Genomic DNA, 19726 nt, shown 5'->3' with positions numbered 1-19726 from the left:
ACATGCACACATAACACGTAATTTATGTAAAATACTTCATATCTATGTGTAAGATGAAAGTAAATATGCACTCACCTGATAAGGTGGTGAATCGACACTCAGACAACACTTCCTTATTCTTAAAACAATTATCCACTAACGAAACCTAGTATCATTACCACTAGAGTTTAGTCTAACGTTTGACGAGACTAATTAATAGTCTAGCTATTATTACTATTATATAAGCGTTAAACAATACTTATATAACCCATAATAATAGCCTAAATACTAATTGTAAAGTCCTAATAACATTACTATATTGAAACATAAGTTATACTAAAGATAGGGTAGGCATAGCTCACTTACAACAGGTTTTCTCGAAAATCGGGCTTCGCCTGAAGCAGCGTTACCGAGCCGAAAGGCTCTTTTCTCGGTACTTCGGGAGCCTCAAGGCTTCCTTTGGGTGCTAGGGGGTTTACCTAGACTTTAGGGGGTTTAAGGGAGGCTAGAGAGAGAGTTTAGAGAGAGAAAGTTGAAGGGGAGAGGTGTGGGAAATAAGAGAACCCGACACCTCTATTTATAGGGTGAAATCCTGAAGGACTCACGGAGTCGGTTCATGGACTCGCCGAGTCAGTGCCACGTTTCATCACCTGATGGCTTTCCTTGGGGAGAAATCCTTGGCTCATATTCAGCCACGTCACCCCTTTTGCAGCAGTACCATGCCGACTTCTAAACCCATAACATACGAGCCCTTTTTCCGACGTTCTTTTTTTCCACACGTAGGTAAAAACAAGATCTACAACTTTCATTTAGACTCCGTCGGCTAATTCTCAATCAATCTTAAATTTAACAGTAGGAGGAGTTTAGACTGTTAAATGACCGCGAAGAATTCGTAACTCCTTCATACGTACTTTGTTTTCGTCTGTCTTTTTACCATTGAGTCCCTATTAATGAGATATTTAACTCTCATTTAGGTCACGTAAGCCAAAAACCGCTCAAACAAAAATTTGAGTTTCGGGTCGTACACTACTAGGCTGAAACTTCGAAAAATCATAACTTCTTCATACAAAGTCAGATTTGGGTGTTCTTTTTATGGATGCTCTCAGGTTATGTAATGCCCGTAGATCAGGGCTAGTCAATTTAGAGACGATAAGCATCAAAAATGACTTTTTGATGAAAGATTATTTAGAATGAGTAATCTTAACTAAGTTATAGTATATGTTAGGAGGATTCCGTACATATAAAGAACGCCAAAATCCGAGTTATAATGAAGAAGTTAGGACCTATCGAAGTTTCGCGACAGAACCAGCACGGCACAACGCGACGTAAAAAGTGAATTTACGTTAGAGCAATATTTAGCCTTAGTAATCTAAACGAAAGTCGTAGAATACGTTAAACCGTGAGCGTGCATAAAAAGAACGTCCAAATTTGACTTCGTATGAGGAAGTTATGATTTTTCTAAGTTTCGACTTAGCGGTATGCAGCTCGAATACTCGATTTGAGATCGAGCAGTTTTTTAGCCGAAACAATCTAAACGAGAATTGAAGATCTCGTTAATAGTAGTGAAATGATAAAAAGATAGGCGAAAACGGACGTCGGATGAAGAAGTTATGAATTTATAACGGAGTTTTCCTGTCCTGGCCTACTCAAAATAATATATAAGTAATATATTTATAATATATTAAACATAAAGTAAAAATTAGCCAACGGAGTCTAAATGAGAGTTGTAGATCATAATCTCACCTACGCATCGATATAAAGAACGTTGAAAACGGAGTTCGTATGCGAAAGTTATGAATTTCTAAAGTTCGAGGCGCGGTATCATCTCGAGACCCGAAGCAAGTACCCCGTTCTACCTCGATTTACATGCAAAGAACTACCTCCGAAGCCCCGGTATCATCCCGAGACCCGAAGCAAGTCCCGAGGCCCCAAAGATCCCGAGAAGTGAAATTCCTGAGCCGAAGCTCTGCCCGCGAGGAGCTCGGTTTTTGTGAAGATCTTCCAGATATACCTAAGAATACTACTTTTACAAGCCGTAGTGCTGTCCGATCATCTTCTGACCAAGTGAGTGTATAGTTACTTTCTTCTAACACATAAATATAAACTATTAGCTATGAAATACGTTCTATTTGTTATATATTATTTGTCTATTTGAGATGGGCTTGGAATTGATGTTTTTATACGGGTGTTAAATGATTTAAAATGTGTTTGTATTTATATCTACAAAATTGTTTGGTAGAACATGGGTAGATAAAATAGTTGGTGACGATGCGACTTCGTTCCTATCGAGTAAAACCTTGGTGACTATGAGATGTAGTTCCTATTGAGTAAAGCCTTGGGGACGATGCGATTTCGTGCCTATTGAGTAAGCTTTGGTGACGATGCGACTTCGTGCCTATTTGATAAACCTTGGTGATGATGTGACTTCATGCCTATTGAGTAAACCCTGGCGACTATGTGACTTAGTACCTATTGATAAACCTTGGTGACGATGTGAATTCGTGCCTATTGTATAAACCTTGGTGACTATGGAGTTAGCGCCTGATAACTATGGATTTAGTATCTGATAGATAAGCTTTGGCAGCAATGGACTTCGTGCCAATTCCTTAGGTAAATCCTTAGGAATGAATGAATGAAGGATAGTGGATTCTTAGGGTAAACCCTTGAGAAAATAAAGTAGATATGGGGATGGGTATTTGGGTTGATTGTTTGATAATTGAATATAATAAATGTATTATTATGGGTTGAAAACCCTATATGCTCACCAGGCTCTCAAGCCTAACCCACTCAGTTTTCTTTGCATTACAGGTAATGGCATAAGGGTATAAGTTGGTGGACTTGATGAGAGATTTTGGATTATAGATCAGTAGTTATAAATAAATGTTGTAAGATCTATTTTATATTGTTTATGTTTTTGGTCTGTATCGGAACATGACATCCCGAGCTTTTATTATTTAATGAAAATACATTCTCTTTGAGAAACGTTTTCATAAATTTTATCATATTTTGTTTTGGGAACAAATTCTGCAACTCTTTTAATCAAAGGATTACTCTGAATTTATAAAAACAAAGCATAAACAAATCGGTCTTTTCTGGCCGTGAAATTGGGGATGTCACAGTTGGTATCAGAGCATTAGTTTAAGCGAACTAGGAATTTGTAGGATTTCTAGACTTAAACTTAGAATGCTAAGCGATAATTGTGAGATGAGTGTCTACCATATTTTAAGACACGAGCACTAGTTTATTTTAGGAAAGTTGCCTAAAATGCTTTTGTGTGCTAAATGTTATATGTTTTCCATATATGATATTATTTGTTCGGATCTATGGTCTGTTGCCGACCGGATCTGGAAACCTTATGTGTTTAGGATTCTAAGCGTATGTCTACGGTATTAGAATTAGCATGTAAACGTTTCGGAGTGATAAAGATGATTTGAATATCTATTGTGAATGAGGATCTAATTTCACCATATTCGGTATATAGATCAAAAATGGTGAGAACGAGGAGTGGTGTTGGAAATGCTGATGAAAACAGGAATCAAATACTAGTGATTGAGTAAATACATGTTGTAGTAGCAGCACCTGAACCAATGACAATGGCCGGAATTCAAGTGATGATCCAGGCAATGTTGGATCATCAGATGGAAGAAACCAGACGTCTGATTAGGCAGAATCGCGAAGAATTGTCAATTCAAGTTGAAGAGCCCGAAGTAAATGGAGGGCAGTCTGAAGGAGGAAACTACAGTGGGACTGTTGGTTAAGTCAACCCACTAATAATTCGCCAAAAGAACCAGGATGGAGGAAATGACGGACGTGGATGAAAGTACAAGGTTTCATGGCATCCAAACCACCATGTCTTTCTGGGAGCCCGACACTGGTGCAACTCATGGACTGGATCTCCGAGATAGAGACAATGTTCGAAAGTTGCAAGTGTAGCAACAGGCAGAAGACCGCTCTTGCAATTCCTCTGTTAAAATCTGGAGTATTGAGCTGGTGGAAGTTACTGGCTAGTTCAATGCCTAAGGGGGAAGCTGGTAAGATGCCTTGGGAAGAGTTCGTGGTGCAAATGAAAATGCAATACTACTCTGAGCTGGATCTTCTGGAAATCAACAATGAGTTCCAGAAACCAAAGAAAGGAAAATTGAGTGTCACCGAATACGCTACAAGCTTTACGGAGAAGATGAAGCTTATTGCATACCTAATTCCAACTGAACTTTCCAAGGTCAACAAGTTTGCCAATGGATTACCAGCGGAATTTGGTCTGATAGTCAAACAAGCAACCACTCTGAAAGCCAAAAATGTTGAGACCCAAATAAAATAAAAGGGTCTGAAGAGAGTTGAAGTTGGAGGGAAAAGGAAACATGAAGGATCTTCAATGATCAACAAAGAAACAAAATTCTTGAAATCTAGATGAAGAGATGAAGTTAAGTGGTGTGAGAAGTGTAAAAAGAAACACTTCGGGAAGTGTAACGAGGAGACGACCTGCTACAAATGTGGGAAGACAGGGCATTTCACCAACAAATGTGCAGCTAACAAAAAGGTGTGCTACGGATGTAACGAAGAAGGGCATATTTCTAGAGACTGCCCAAAGAAAAACGCACCGCCACAACCAAGGGCATTCCACATGCTCCTCTACAAAGCAGAAAACGATGGGAGGATTAAAATATGAAGACTTAATATTAATATATAAAGTCTGTATCAGGAAGCATAGCCTGTTAGAGGCATAGTATAGGGTGAACTTGAACTTTTGTGTAATAGTTTCAAGAATTAATGTAAACCCTGGTTTTGTTATCAGATGTGTTGAATGATTATATGATTTCTGTATGGTGACTTGGTTAACTGTGAGACAATACTTAGGACGAGTATGAGTAGGTGTGAATGGTAGTAGAGATCTATACTACCGGAAGAACAGGACTCACGCTTGGATCATGGGAAGTCGCAAGGTTACCAAGAAGATAGTAATTAATTCTGTTTTATTCAAGTATGTCATTACCATTGTTTCGGTAATGACTAGTAAGATGGTTGTTATTTCGACCCTAGTGGTCATATCAAATTGAGTCCGACTACGATGAGTTTGTTATATGAGAACCAAGTTTGATGTAACATCTGACATAAGTCAGAAGATTGGAATCATTTTATAGGTGCTATTTCGTTGATGATTCCGGGACGTAATCATCCTAAGGGGGAGATAATTGTAACGCCCGTAGATCAGGGCTAGTCAATTTAGAAATGATAAGCGTCAAAAATAGCTTTTTGATGAAAGATTATTTAGAATGAGTAATCTTAACTAAGTTATAGTATATGTTACGAGGATTCCGTACATATAAAGAACGCCAAAATCCGAGTTATAACAAAGAAGTTATGACCTGTCGAAGTTTCGCGACAGAACCGGCACGACACAACGCGACATAAAAAGTGAATTTACATTAAAGCGATATTTAGCCTTAGCAATCTAAACAAAAGTCGTAGAATACGTTAAACTGTGAGTGTGCATAAAAAGAACGTCGAAATCTGACTTCGTATGAGGAAGTTATGATTTTTCTAAGTTTTAACTTAGCGGTATGCAGCCCGAATACTCGATTTGAGATCGAGCGGTTTTTTAGCCGAAACAATCTAAATGAGAATCGAAGATCTCATTAATAGTAGTGAAACGATAAAAAGATAGGCGAAAACGGACGTCGGATGAAGAAGTTATGAATTTATAACGGAGTTTTCCTATCCCGGCCTACCAAAAATAATATATAAGCAATATGTTTATAATATATTAAAAATAAAGTCAAAATTAGCCAATGGAGTCTAAAAGACAGTTGTATATCATAATCTCACCTACGCGTCGATATAAAGAACGTCGAAAACGGAGTTCGTATGCGAAAGTTATGAATTTCTGAAGTTCGGGGCATGAAACCCCAAAACTATCAAATACCACAACGTGGCACGTCTTCTGACACCTCCTGGAGTCCCCAGACGCAACTTGCGATGACGCATGCAGCGACAACCAAGCCCACGACGTGGAAAAAGGTGCCACAACGTGGCAAGGGAAAATTTTACCCTATAAATAGATTTGAAGGGCCAACCGTTTAGGGGTGCTATTTTCTCTCCTCTCTCTCCCGTTCTATCTCGATTTACGTGCAAAGAAGTACCCCCGATGCCCCGGTATCATCCCGAGACCCGAAGCAAGTCCCGAGGCCCCGCGAAGTGAAATTACCGAGCCGAAGCTCTGCCCACGAGGAGCCCGGTTTTTGTGAAGATCTTCCAGATCTACCTAAGAATACTACTTTTACAAGCCGTAGTGCTGTCCGATCATCTTCTGACCAAGTGAGTGTATAGTTACTTTCTTCTAACACATAAATATAAAGTATTAGCTATGAAATACGTGCTATTTGTTATATATTATTTGTCTATTTGAGATGGGCTTGTAATTGATGTTTTTATATGGCTGTTAAATGATTTAAACCGTGTTTGTATTTATATTTACAAAATTGTTGGGTAGAACATGGGTAGATAAAATAGTTGGTGACGATGCGACTTCGTGCCTATTGAGTAAAACCTTGGTGACTATGAGACGTAGTGCCTATTGAGTAAAGCCTTGGTGACGATGCGACTTCGTGCCTATTGAGTAAGCTTTAGTGACGATGCGACTTCGTGCCTATTTGATAAACCTTGGTGACGATGTAACTTCGTGCCTATTGAGTAAACCCTGGCGACTATGTGACTTAGTGCTTATTGATAAACCTTTGTGACGATGTGACTTCGTGCCTATTGTATAAACCTTGGTGACTATGGAGTTAGCGCCTGATAACTATGGATTTAGTATCTGATAGATAAGCTTTGGCAGCAATGGACTTCGTGCCAATTCCTTAGGTAAATCCTTAGGAATGAATGAATGAAGGATAGTGGATTCTTAGGGTAAACCCTTGAGAAAATAAAGTAGATATGGGGATGGGTATTTGGGTTGATTTTTTGATAATTGAATATAATAAATGTATTATTGTGGGTTGAAAACCCTATATGCTCACCAGGCTCCCAAGCCTGACCCACTCAGTTTTCTTTGCATTACAGGTAATGGCACAAGGGTATAAGTTAGTGGACTTGACGAGAGATTTTGGATTATAGATCAGTAGTTATAAATAATTGTTGTAAGGTTTATTTTATATTATTTATGCTTTTGGTCTGTATCGGAACATGACATCCCAAGGTTTTATTATTTAATGAAAATACATTCTCTTTGAGAAACGTTTTGATAAATTTTATCATATTTTGTTTTGGGAACAAATTCCGCAACTCTTTTAATCAAAGGATTACTCTGATTTTATAAAAACAAAGCATAAACAAATCGGTCTTTTCTGGCCGTGAAATTGGGGGATGTCACAGGTTAACATATTCTATGACTTTCATTTAGATTAATAAGGCTAAAAGTCGCTCTATCATAAACTCACTATTTACGTCTCCCCATGCCGTGCTGATTTTGTCGTAAAACTTCGACGGGCCATAACTTCTTCGTTATAACTCGGATTTCGGCGTTCTTTATATGTACGGAACCCTTGAGACATATTATAAAAATTGGTTAAGATTATTTGTTCTAAATAATTTTTTGTCGAAAAGTCATTTTCGACCCCTATTATCTCTAAATTGACTAGCCCGAATCTACGGGCGTTACATAGGACCCCTTGATTTGCAATATTCGCTCACCACATTACCTAAAGGCATTTGAACGAAATTTCCCTCATGTCTCTGTTCCCTTCCTCATTCTAGGGTTTTTGGTTTTAGGTGTGAGCCATTAGATGCATCATCCTTTTGGTGTTTGCTTTCTAAGGAATGTCAAGAGGATTTGATTTGATTATTTGCTATAATAATAAAAACGTATGTAACCCTAATATTTATGTTAATTCGATTTTCATAACCACTCTCTAGGGTTTATTGATGTTCATAGTTTATTGCTATCAATAAAGAAAACATAAATCCTTTCTGGGTTACATGTGAACATAAGGGTTTAAGTGTTTTTTCCGCCACATGATTTTTTTTATAACCTAGAAAACCCATCAATGGTATCAGAGCCTTAGTTTTCTAATTGATTGAGTGGTACTTTGGATAAACTCTCTAAGATTTGGCTTACAGTTTAATTGTTATGGTTTCATGTACTTCAGAGGACAGGGGCAAGGCAAAGGCATGATCGTGCACATCTTTCGTATTTTATGATATTTGATTTTGGGATACTCTAATTCACAAATATAACTTTTGGAAACTATGCTTTGTAAAGTTGCCAACTTTATTCAATCCAACCAATCATAACCACAAATCATTAAGGAAAGGGCTTAAAAGATAGATCCACAAGAGATGAACCAAAAAGATGGAAACTTGGAGATTTACACAAGTCTAGTAAGTGCACCAAGAGATGTAGACAAGGTTGCTAGTTGATCCATTGCTCAACAAAGTCTTCCTTCTACCTTCAAGTGATCAAAACAACATCAAAGGTAAAAAGGCAAGATGAGAGGCTAGGGCTTCATTTACGGGGAATAGAGGTTGAAGGGAATGGCTTAACCCTAGAGTTAAGGCTCATAAAAATGAATGAAACTCTTAAAATATAGGGCTTGGGCTGCAACATTCACCACGTCGTGACACCCTTCATGTCATGCCGTGGTGACCATCCGAAATACGCGTTCTTCATTTGGCATACCACGTCATGACATCCTTCATGTCACGTCGTGACATATGGTTTTCCTAAAAAACCATGTCTTTGACTCCTTTATACCATTGACTAATTCTTTATGGAAACGGGTGTTACATCAAAACTCCAAGAACATCCCTTCAAAGGAATAAAAAGGACCTCAACGCATGAAATGAGAAACAAGAATGATAAATATGGAAACTTTATACCTTCTAAAGCTCCACAATATGCATAAGATGCAAGATCTTAAATAAATACAACCTTACAACTAACAAGCATAACACCTTCTTCTCCCAAAATGTATTTAAAGGCTTAAAACTTCAAGAACATTACACAAACATCAAGAACATTCAGGTAAGGGCTAGGGTTTCAATTTTAGAAAAGGAAGGCTAAAGAGAATGACCCAAACCATGAGTTAGAGCCTTTATATGTAACGCCCGTGTTTCTGGGCTTGTCATTAATAGCAATATAATAGTCTAGGTTAACCTTTGTAACCCGCCTTGAAATAATAAAGATGTATTATTTGAGTATTATGTGTTTTGTGCTTAGTTGTGTGACTTAATTAAATTAAGAATGAAAATAAGCGTCAAAATAAAATGTTAGATAAAGCTGATATCTATGAATAATGTTGTAGTAGTTGAAACGAGGTTTCCGAATATATAAAGAATGCCGAAATCCGAGTTATAACGAAGAAGTTATGACCTGTCGAAGTTTCGCGACAGAACCGACAACGTTGAATGACGTAAAAAGTGAAATTTATGTTAGAGCAGTTTTTAGCCGAAACAATCTAAATGAGAATCGAAGATCTTGTCAAGGGAAGTGCAACGGTAAAAAGACAGACGGAACAGACGTCGGATGAAGAAGTTATGAATTTATAACGGAGTTTTCCTGTCCTAGCCTACTAAAAATAAATAATAAAAATAAATTCAAAATTAGCCGACGGAGTTTAAATGAAAGTTGTAGAGTGTAGTCTTACCTACGCGTGGATATAAGGAACATCGAAAACGGAGTTCGTATGAAGAAGATATGAATTTCCGAAGTTTTTAAATGATTAATATTTATTAATTAATCTTTAATTCGGATATATATCCAAAGGAGTCACCAATCTGATCCACACTACGCCCAGCGTAGTTGAGTACGCCCAGCGTACACCGAAGCGTGACCCGCCTCGCACTCAAGTTCTCCGATACGTAAGTAATGACTTTTTTGGTTGCGTACGCCGCGCATAGCTAAGCATTACGCCCAACATACGTGCGAGGCTCAGCCTCTATAAAAGGCATGCGAGGGCAGCCGACCTTCTTGCTCATTTTCTCTTCTCTCTCTCTCTCTCTCCCGTTTTACCCCGTTTTGTGTGCAAGAAATATCTCGAAGCCCCGGTATCATTCCTGAGCCCCGAAGGAAGTCCTGAAGCTCCGAAGATCCCGAGAAGTGCAATTCCCAAGCCGAAGCTCTGCCTGCGAGAAGCTTGATTTTTGTGAAGATCTTCCAAATCTACCGAAGAATACTACTTCTATAAGTCGTAGTGTTGTCCGATCATCTTCTGATCAAGTGAGTGTGTAGTTACTTTCTTCTAACGCATAATTATGAAGTATTTTATATAAAATACGTGTTATGTGTATATTTTGTTGTTATATGTGTGAATGTATATTCACTTTCTTCTATCTCATAGACATGATTTGTTCTCTATGAAATACGTGTTATGTGTATGTGTCTCATCTGTTGTTTGGAAAATGTATTGAATGAGAATGCTATACAGATTTTAAACTATGTATAAAAATATGTATTTTTATCTACTAATATGTTGGGTAGAACATTGGTAGATAGTTGATGTGTGATAAACAGATGAGAGACCTCGATGTTGTTGTTGACCTAGTCATCTAGCGGAGTATGGATGACGACCACAGACTCTTTCTAGACAGTCTAGTGGAATGCTAGCAGGTTCATAACCTGTAGGTGTTGTGAACGATGTGTTCACCGGTGTACTCTATCCCCCTCATGGTTGCCTTTAGGACATCTATTGTTGAGGAAACCCCTTAGCAGTAATGTCCGTCCCGATGAAAATCCTAGATTAGGTCACTGGTAATAGATGTTGTTTAGGGACATAAAGTGAAGATAACGGGAATGAGTAATCGGGTTATTGTTGGTTGGTGAAAATTAAATTTAATTATTTATTGTGGGTTGAAAACCCTATATGCTCACCAGGCTCCTAAGCCTGACCCACTCAGTTTTAATTGTATTACAGGAAGTGGCGCATGGGCATAAGAGGGATGAATCATCAAGTTGTTTTGTTTACAAGTCTGTATATGTATGTATTCGTTGAATGACTTGTAATGTTATCGTTATGCTTTATGGTCTGTATCGGGACATGACATCCCGAGTTTTGATTTTATAATGAAAATACATTTCTTTATGAAATGCTTTGGTAAATATTATTTTATTATACTTTGTTTTTGGGAGCAAATTCCGTAACTCTTTCAAATCAAAAAGATTTACTTTGAAATTATTTTAAAAGCATAAATGAAATCGGTCTTTTCTGGCCGAGATTTTGGGGATGTCACATCATATATGGTAAAAACCCTAAAATTTTAGGCTTGGGCTGCAACAACCACCACATCGTGGTGCAACACAAACATTTAATGACATGGCCACTCCGTGGCATCAGGTTTTTGCCCAAAACCTTATATTTGAAATCCTCAAGTCTTTATCTGATCAATTCCGGAAAACAAGTGTTACACATGACAAATTTGCATGGATTTTAAAAATGATTACCTTAATTTTAGTCCCAAAAGAGCAGACAGAAACCAAGAGATCAACAACAAACCTAATGCTCACTAGTAAGTTATTTTAGTTTCTATACATCATTAAGTGCTCAAGTTGACAATGAACTAGATGAAAGATGAACCAGATGAAAGAATTCCATCATAACTGCTTGGATTGTGGCCCTACTAGTTGATCACTTACGTAAATTAACTTGAGAAATTTGGTACTTAGTGAACACTAATATTGAGCATATAACCTAGTAACCTAGAGTAACTTGTTACCTTGAGAAACTTCATTGCAATGTATAACTTGGTATCGAGAAAATAAATTGAGGTAAGATATGCACAATGGAAGGAATTGAATGTTTAGGGTGATGTTTTTCTTCTGTTATATTAGCATATATGATTTGGGTTTGTGCAAGAAAGAAAATTGGAAGTGGGACAAGGTTCCCATAATTTAATGTTAGGGTAGTTTTCAAGAAAAAAAAAAGTGGAGGATGAAGATGGTGTGAGATGGAGTTTACCTAAATTACTCTAAATACAAGTTGGATGGTTGTGATAGTGAGAAACGGTGGTTATTGGTTTGGAAAGTAGGAAAATGACTAGAATTCCCCTCGTATGAGAGGTATGAGGGTGGTCGACACATCCAATGAAAATGTAAGAGAGATATGGATGAAATGAGTAATCAAACAGATAAGGAAGAAATGAGTAATAAAAACATACAGTAAGGACCAATGTTGAATAAATTAAAAAAATAGGACTCAAACTATAGAATCGTGCCCACCACAAACAAACTATAGATTCATGTTCACATGACCATTTCTGTAATTTAGAGGGTGTTTGACAAAGCTTATTTGAAAAGATTTATAATTTTTTAAGTTATAATTTATTTGGTGAAGTAAAGTGTTTTTAATAAGTATGGATAGGTTACTTATGACTTTTTGACCTGAGGTTATAAATGGTTTTTTTACCTTACTATTTTTTTACTTATCCAGGTAAACCGAAAAAAAAAAAAAAAAAAAAAAAACTCCTTTAACTTTGTGAAACACCCATTTAGTCTAAAAACTTTGTTCCTTGGTAATCTCTCACTTTCATTATACACTCAGTCACTCAGACACCCATCCTCTCTCTGACTTTCGTCCAGACGCCAGAGGTCATCTCTTCTCTCTCGTCTCTACTCTCTCAATCTAAATCGACGATTCTCTTCTCTCTTTTTTGGTCAACCGGCTGTAGAAGTTTTCGCTCGAGTGGGATCTTGGCCCAGTGAATATCTCCTATTCTCCTCTCTTCTTAACCAACTCCTCAACTACCACTTACAGCCCCTGCTACCGGTACAATAGCTTAATCTTTATCTCAATTTCTTTAATTTGCTTGATTTCCTTCTGAGTGTAGAGGAATATTCAAACATTAAAAAGTTTTAATCTTGCACAAAAAAAGCCATTGTTTTTTATGTATAAAGTTGACCAGTTCAAGAAAATCTTATGAGTAAGAGCCCTAATGTAGATATGTTTACATTTTTTTCATTGAAGCGGCATAATTTGCAGCAATAAAGTATGCCTAGGTGATTTTGAAAATTCGTCAGTCTCCGTACTTTTCAAATTCAAAACTAATATTTCAGTTTTTTTTAATATTCTGGATCAAATATTTTCAGTCGTGGAACTTACTTGTAGATCAATCTATATATCAGCTCTGTTATCAATTTACCGATTTTGTAATTGAAAAGAATCGGGTTTGATTTTCAAATATAAAAGGTTCTCAAAGCCAACTATCCTGTTCTAGATGTCGAACTTTCTTCTTAATCCAATCAGAGCAACTTTGGTCTGATGTGCTGACTGAATGTAGTCCGTTAGAAGAAATTTGAAGGCTTTAAAATTGCTTAAATGAAGAATTTTGCTTCCATCATGTTGTCATCAAGCTATAAAAACAAATTATTCATTCTTGTGCTACTTTAACTGGTTGTTGATCTTTTTGACCTGCAAACCATAGGCAAACAACAGGAGTTGTTCTTGTGTAGAGGATATTAGTATTGAGATTGAGAATGTTTTATCGGTTAAATAATTTGATGGAAGTTTACTTAAATTATGGATATTTAGACAATTTGTGTTAACAACTCTGTTTTCGGTCTTAGAACTTATTTGAAATTATGGATTTATAAACAAGTTGTGTTGAAAACTTTGATAATTGGAAATAGAATTTGAATTTTTTAAAGGATCCTTCAGGTACACCTTCAATGGCGTCTTCCTCAAGTTCATCAATTCACAAGAGCTTTAAGTATGATGTGTTTTTGAGTTTTAGAGGCGAAGACACCCGTACAAACTTCGTGGATCATCTGTATCATGCTCTTCAGCTGAAAAGCATTCACACTTACAAGGACGACAAAACAATCAAAAAAGGAAAAAAGATCAGTGATGAGCTCATCCGATCAATTGAAGATTCAAAATTCTATGTCATTGTTTTCTCAAAGAACTATGCCGCTTCATCTTGGTGCTTGGATGAACTTGTGAAGATAATGGAATGTCACAAAACAACCGAGCATACTGCCTACCCTGTTTTCTATGACGTGGAACCCTCCGAAGTCAGAAAACAAAGTGGGGCAGTTGGAGAAGCGTTTGCCAAATATGAAATGGAAGAGGCTGCTGAGAAATGGAGAAAGGCTCTAAAAGAAGCATCGGATCTGGCTGGATGGGAGTTGAAGAAGACTTCTGATGGGTAATTCTTTCATCATATGTCTGCAGTATTCTTGTATTTTGAATTTTTCTGATCTAGGGGATAACCTGGAGTCCTGGATGTAAACGACTCGTACATGGCATATTTGATTGTCATATTTTAACTCAAGATCTGAGTCTTAACGAAAGCTTAACCTTGGGATACGATTATATAAGTGTGATTAACTAGTCATGTGGGATTTTGAGTAACTAACTGAATATTTTTTAATGAACAGGCATGAAGCTAAATTCATCCAAAAGATTGTTGAAGAGCTTTCACTAGAGTTACGTTCCATTAGTTTCAACATTGATGAAAAGTTGGTAGGAATGAAGTCTCGGGTCAAAGAAGTTGTATCATCTTTAGGAACCGGTTTTGATGTTCTCATGATTGGGATAAAGGGAATGGGAGGTGGTGGGAAGACAACTTTAGCCAGAGCTGTTTTTGATCAAATTTCCTCTCAATTTGAAGGTAAAAGCTTTGTGGAGAATGTCAGGGAAGTTTCAAATGCTTCTTTGTCCGGTTTGAAGTCTTTGCAAAAACAAGTCCTTCGGGATGTCTTAAATGATAAAGACATCAAAGTAAGTAGTGTTTATGACGGGAAACACATGATGAAGAGGGTGATGCCTGATAGGAAGGTTCTTGTTGTTCTGGATGATGTGTATCATATAGACCATCTTGAGGCGTTAGCCGGTGAGCCTAATTGGTTTAAGCCTGGAAGTAGAATTATCATTACAACAAGAGATGAGCAAGTGCTTGTAGCGCACCGGGTTAAGTTCATTCATGATGTCAGTTTGTTATCAGACAAGGAAGCAATTTGCCTCTTCAGTAGGTATGCATTTGGGAGAGATAATCCAATTGAAGGGTACAAAGAGCTATCGATACAAGTTGTACAATATGCTGCTGGTCTTCCGTTAACTCTTAGAGTTTTGGGTTCGTTTCTTTGTGGTAAAACTGAGCTTGAATGGACTGATGCTCTAGAAAGATTAAAGACGATTCCGTTAATGGAAACTCTGAAAAAGTTGGAATTAAGCTATATCAGTCTAGAGGAGGATTACAAGGAAATATTCCTAGATATTGCATGCATGCTAAAAGGTTTCCACAAAGACGTAGTAATCAGAGCGCTTGAAAGTTGTAGATTTCATGCTAGAAATGGTTTAAGAGTTCTTGAGCAAAAATCTCTCGTAACTATTTCTAAATTTGAGTTTGTGGACATGCATGACCATATTATAGAAATGGGTAGGAATATTGTTCGTCGCTCACACCCGGATAAGCCTCAGAAACACAGTCGATTGTGGGTTGGCGATGAAATTGAAGAGATATTGGCCAATGATTTGGTAAATATAAATTTTGTTTGTAAGTTGGTGAAAACTAACACATTTTCACTTGTTACTAACATAAGTTTCATGGTGACTTGTTTTGCATTACAGGGTACTAAAGCAACAAGATGTATACACACCAATTATGCACTTAAGTTGCACAATGTTACAAAAGGTTTGAGAAAGATGAAGGGACTTAGATTTCTTTCGGTGTTAATCGAAGGTCGTTTCCATAATTTGAAATCTGAAAAAGTGAGCCTAGACTTTCCAGATGCTTTACGATATCTGAGTATGAAGTGTTACCCTTTTAGGTCTCTACCCAAAACTTTTCAAGCAAATAATCTTGTTGCACTTGTGATGGCATACAGTAGTATCAAACAACTTTGGGAAGGAGGAGGAAGAAAGGTAAATATCATTGATTGTTTTGCACAACTCATTATAATGTTTTACATGCATTGGTTTGTTATTACACCAATATTAAACTTTTTTTTTTTTTTTTTGCTTCTGTTAGGTTTTTAACAAGATGAGATTCCTTGACCTGAGTCATTCAAGGTTGCGTACCCTTGACCTTGGGCTTGCTCCAAATCTCGAGACATTGAATCTTGAAGGATGTAATAATTTGGTAGAACTTCACATGCCCATTAGATGTTTAAAGCTCATATCCGTCGACATCTCACATTCAAGGTTGAGGACTCTTGACCTTAGGCTGGCTCCGAATCTCAAGACGTTGATTCTTTATGCATGTCGTTATTTGGTAGAATTTCAAATGGCCAGTATATGTCTAAATCTTAAATCCCTATAACTCACTAATTCAAAGTTGAGGACCCTTGAAATTGGGCTGACTCCAAATCTCGAGGATTTAGATCTTAAAAGTTGTAATTATTTGGAACAATTTCACATGGCTGATGAATGCCAAAAGCTCAAAAACCTCAACATTAGTCATTCAAGGTTAAAGACCCTTGACATTGGGTTGACTCCGAATCTGGAGAATTTAGATCTTGAAAATTGTAATTATTTGGAAGAACTTCACAAGGCTAATGAATGCCAAAAGCTCAAAAATCTCAAACTTAGTCATTCAAAGTTGAGGACCCTTGACATTGGGCGGACTCCAAATTGTGAGAATTTAGATCTTGGCAATTGTAATTATTTGGAAGAACTTCAGATGGCTAATGAATGCCAAATGCTCAAAAACCTCAAAATTAGTCATTCAAAGTTGAGAACCATCGACATTGGGCTAACTCCAAATCTCGAGAATTTAGATCTTGAAAATTGTAATTATTTGGAAGAAATTCACGTGGTTGGTGAATGTCAAAAGCTCATAAACCTCAACATTAGTCATTCAAAATTGAGGACCCTTAACCTGGGGCCGACTCCAAATCTCGAGACGTTAGATCTTAAAGAATGTTGTAATTTAGTAGAACTTCACACTCCCATCGGATGTCTAAAAAAGCTTGCCCACCTAGACGGAAGTGGTTATTTGGGGTTTAGATCTTTTTTGTTTAGTATAAAGGATTATACTTTATGTGGTGTGGATGAATCACATGAGGTTGGTCCTTTAGCTGAGTTACATCTGATTGTGGAGTCCCGAGAAAGCTGCCCACTTCACCCTAACCATAGTCTGCCCAAGTTTCAGTTTAGTTGCTTTTATGAAGAAGATAGACCTTCGCTGACTAGAAATCTCGAGAAGCTTATTTCTCTAAGTAAGTGTGCTTGCACAAATCTTGAGACGTTTTCTGGAAGCATTTGTGGGTTGCAACGTTTAAGAAAGCTTAAACTCGAAGGCAATATTCGAGATGTGCTTAAGGACCTTGACCAGTTGGAATGTCTTGAGGAGTTATTTTTGTTGTCGACAACGATTAAGCATCTTCCGGATAGCATTTGGAAGTTGAAACATCTGAAATCTCTCAAACTTAATCTTTGTGTGTTGCTTGAGAACTTACCCGAAGATCTTGGCCAATTAGAATGTTTAGAGAGTTTTGATTTGTCATATACAAAGATCAAGCATCTTCCGGATAGTATTTGTATGCTGAAACATTTGAAATCTCTCAAACTTAATCATTCTTTGTCGCTTGAGAAGTTACCAGAGGATCTTGGCCGAATAGAATGTTTAGAGAAGCTTGATTTGTCATATACAAAGATTAAGCATCTTCCAAATAGCATTTGTATGTTGAAACATCTGAAATCTCTCAAACTTATATCCTGTTACGTTCTTGAGAAGTTACCCAATGATCTTGGCCGCATAGAATGTTTAGAGGACCTAACGTTGTATTCTTCAATGATTAAACATCTTCCAGATAGCATTTGTATGTTGAAACATCTGAAGTCTCTTGAACTTTATCATTGTCCATTGCTTGAGAAGTTACCTGAGGATCTCGGCCAATTAGAGTGTTTAGAGAAGCTATACCTACAGAAGTGTGAAATGTTACAAGATATCCCGAATAGCATCTGTGAGATGAAATGTCTAAAACATATCCATCTCCGCTATTGTATTCGGGTTGAGAAATTGCCCGAGGGACTTGGAAGTTTAGAATGTTTAAAAGAGCTAGATATAGAAGGTACAAGCATAAGTCATCTTCCGCAGAGCATTCATTTGTTGAAAGATCTATATATTATTGGGTCGAGAGGGCTTGTTCAGTCATGTGGTTTTATATTCGAGACACAACCCCCAGAATGTGAAACTTCCTGCTGCATAGAAATGGAATGATTTTGAGAAGCTCGGAAGCAGGAAAAACAAATTCACAAAGAACTATTGTAACAGGTACTTACGCTGATTCCTGTTGATCATCTTACTTTGAATTGAACTATTGAAGTTTGAAATTGATATGAAATAGTTCATTTTGAAGCCAAAAATCAAACACTTATATTTGAAAATATACAACAATTCTTCATACAATTTAACGTGCTGTATGAACAAATGTTGTTTCTTTCATCTTATTGTCAATATATCTTACCGGATAGAGTATTTGTTCCCTCAATATGTTAGAACGAATTTCTGCACTAAATCCTGTTGCCTCTTGAGGCAAAATCCTTGGCCTTTGTTGATGTTAAAGTTCGAATTATTGGGTGTAGTGCACTAGTTTAGCATCAAGAACTTTAAAAGTATAGGAGTCTCGCATCAGTGCTTGTCCTACTCCCAATCTTGGAAACTTCATTTGAGCTTAATTTGGTCTCTAGATAGGCAATCTACTTATTATCTCACCCCATTTTTATTTTGTCTTCAGGGTTATCGTAGAGTATATAGCTAAGCAACCTATGCTCACACTTGCATGGGAGATGGGACTACGAGTTATATATTATAATGCTTATAATAATCGTGGTACCAAACTGTAAACAAAAAAAAAAAAAAAAAAAGATAATCCCGATGCCATTGTTCCTGGAAAAGGATGCGTGGTTAGACAAAATCAGGAATTCAAATGGTTCACTTCATACCTCTCAGATCCGATTGAACATGCAGTGAATCATGTAGAATAATGCTGCTGTCTTTCGCACACAGGAGACATTAGAAGAAGGTGTTTTGTGTGTGTGTATATATAGATATATTATATGCATATATATTTTTCGTTGTTACCACGTATTGGCTGACTAATGACTATGTGAGTGTTACAGGTTGCAATGTGATTGACAAAGCATGGGAGTTGGGAGAGTTATCATGATGTCAAATTGAAAGATAGATGCTTGATATGGTAAATCTGATTTGGACTTTTAAGATTTAGTACTTTTGATTATAGTCTCTTTGGAAAGATGTATTTATGTGAAGACATATTTAAGGAACTCTGACTTGCTAGAGACAATAGAGTTGGAGTACCTTTTGATGAATGCATGCATCACCATGGATTCAGCCGAAGCCAGGAAAGAAAGTAGAGGAGCTCATGCTCGTGAAGGTTTTATGGTTTGCTCACATTCATATCTCTTTTTTAATTTCTTTATTTTCTTCACATTCTCTCATGATTTGATGCTTTTGCAGAAAAGAGATGATGAGAAATGGATGAAACACATGCTCGGGTAAATATATATTTTTCTCTCTTAAACGCAAGAAATAACATCTTATTTATTATGGCATCATAAAAATAGGATGTTGTAATACACAAATAAATGATGTTGTGTTGATCTTAAAATATGTGCTAGATACTGGGAGAATGAGAAGGTGCGACTAGACTAGACTAGGCTAGTTCTCAGAAGGTGAAGACTTTCCCACCAAAGGCTCGTGTGTATTATTAACATTCTCCTACAAGAACCGAATCTGTTGGTTACCATTATCAATAATTATTTTATTATGCAGAATTTTGATAATAAATTGTTGTTGC

General features: G+C 37.0%; 1 pseudogene across 1 annotated transcript; it reads left to right on the top strand.

Annotated features, from left to right (window-relative positions):
* Window positions 1-12501: 12501 nt before the first annotated feature.
* On the top strand, window positions 12502-19311 carry LOC145043709 (uncharacterized; annotated as a pseudogene). Its single transcript, XR_013681130.1, has 8 exons — window positions 12502-12731; window positions 13620-14109; window positions 14342-15440; window positions 15534-15827; window positions 15934-18180; window positions 18644-18931; window positions 19029-19105; window positions 19191-19311. The product of XR_013681130.1 is annotated as an uncharacterized LOC145043709 (transcript).
* Window positions 19312-19726: the final 415 nt, after the last annotated feature.

This window comes from Lactuca saligna, chromosome 4, assembly GCF_052625555.1.
Source record: "Lactuca saligna cultivar CGN05327 chromosome 4, ASM5262555v1, whole genome shotgun sequence".
In the NCBI taxonomy this organism is placed as follows: Eukaryota; Viridiplantae; Streptophyta; class Magnoliopsida; order Asterales; family Asteraceae; genus Lactuca; species Lactuca saligna.
Note: the sequence above shows the minus strand (reverse complement) of the source record. Positions and strands in the feature narration are given on the sequence as shown.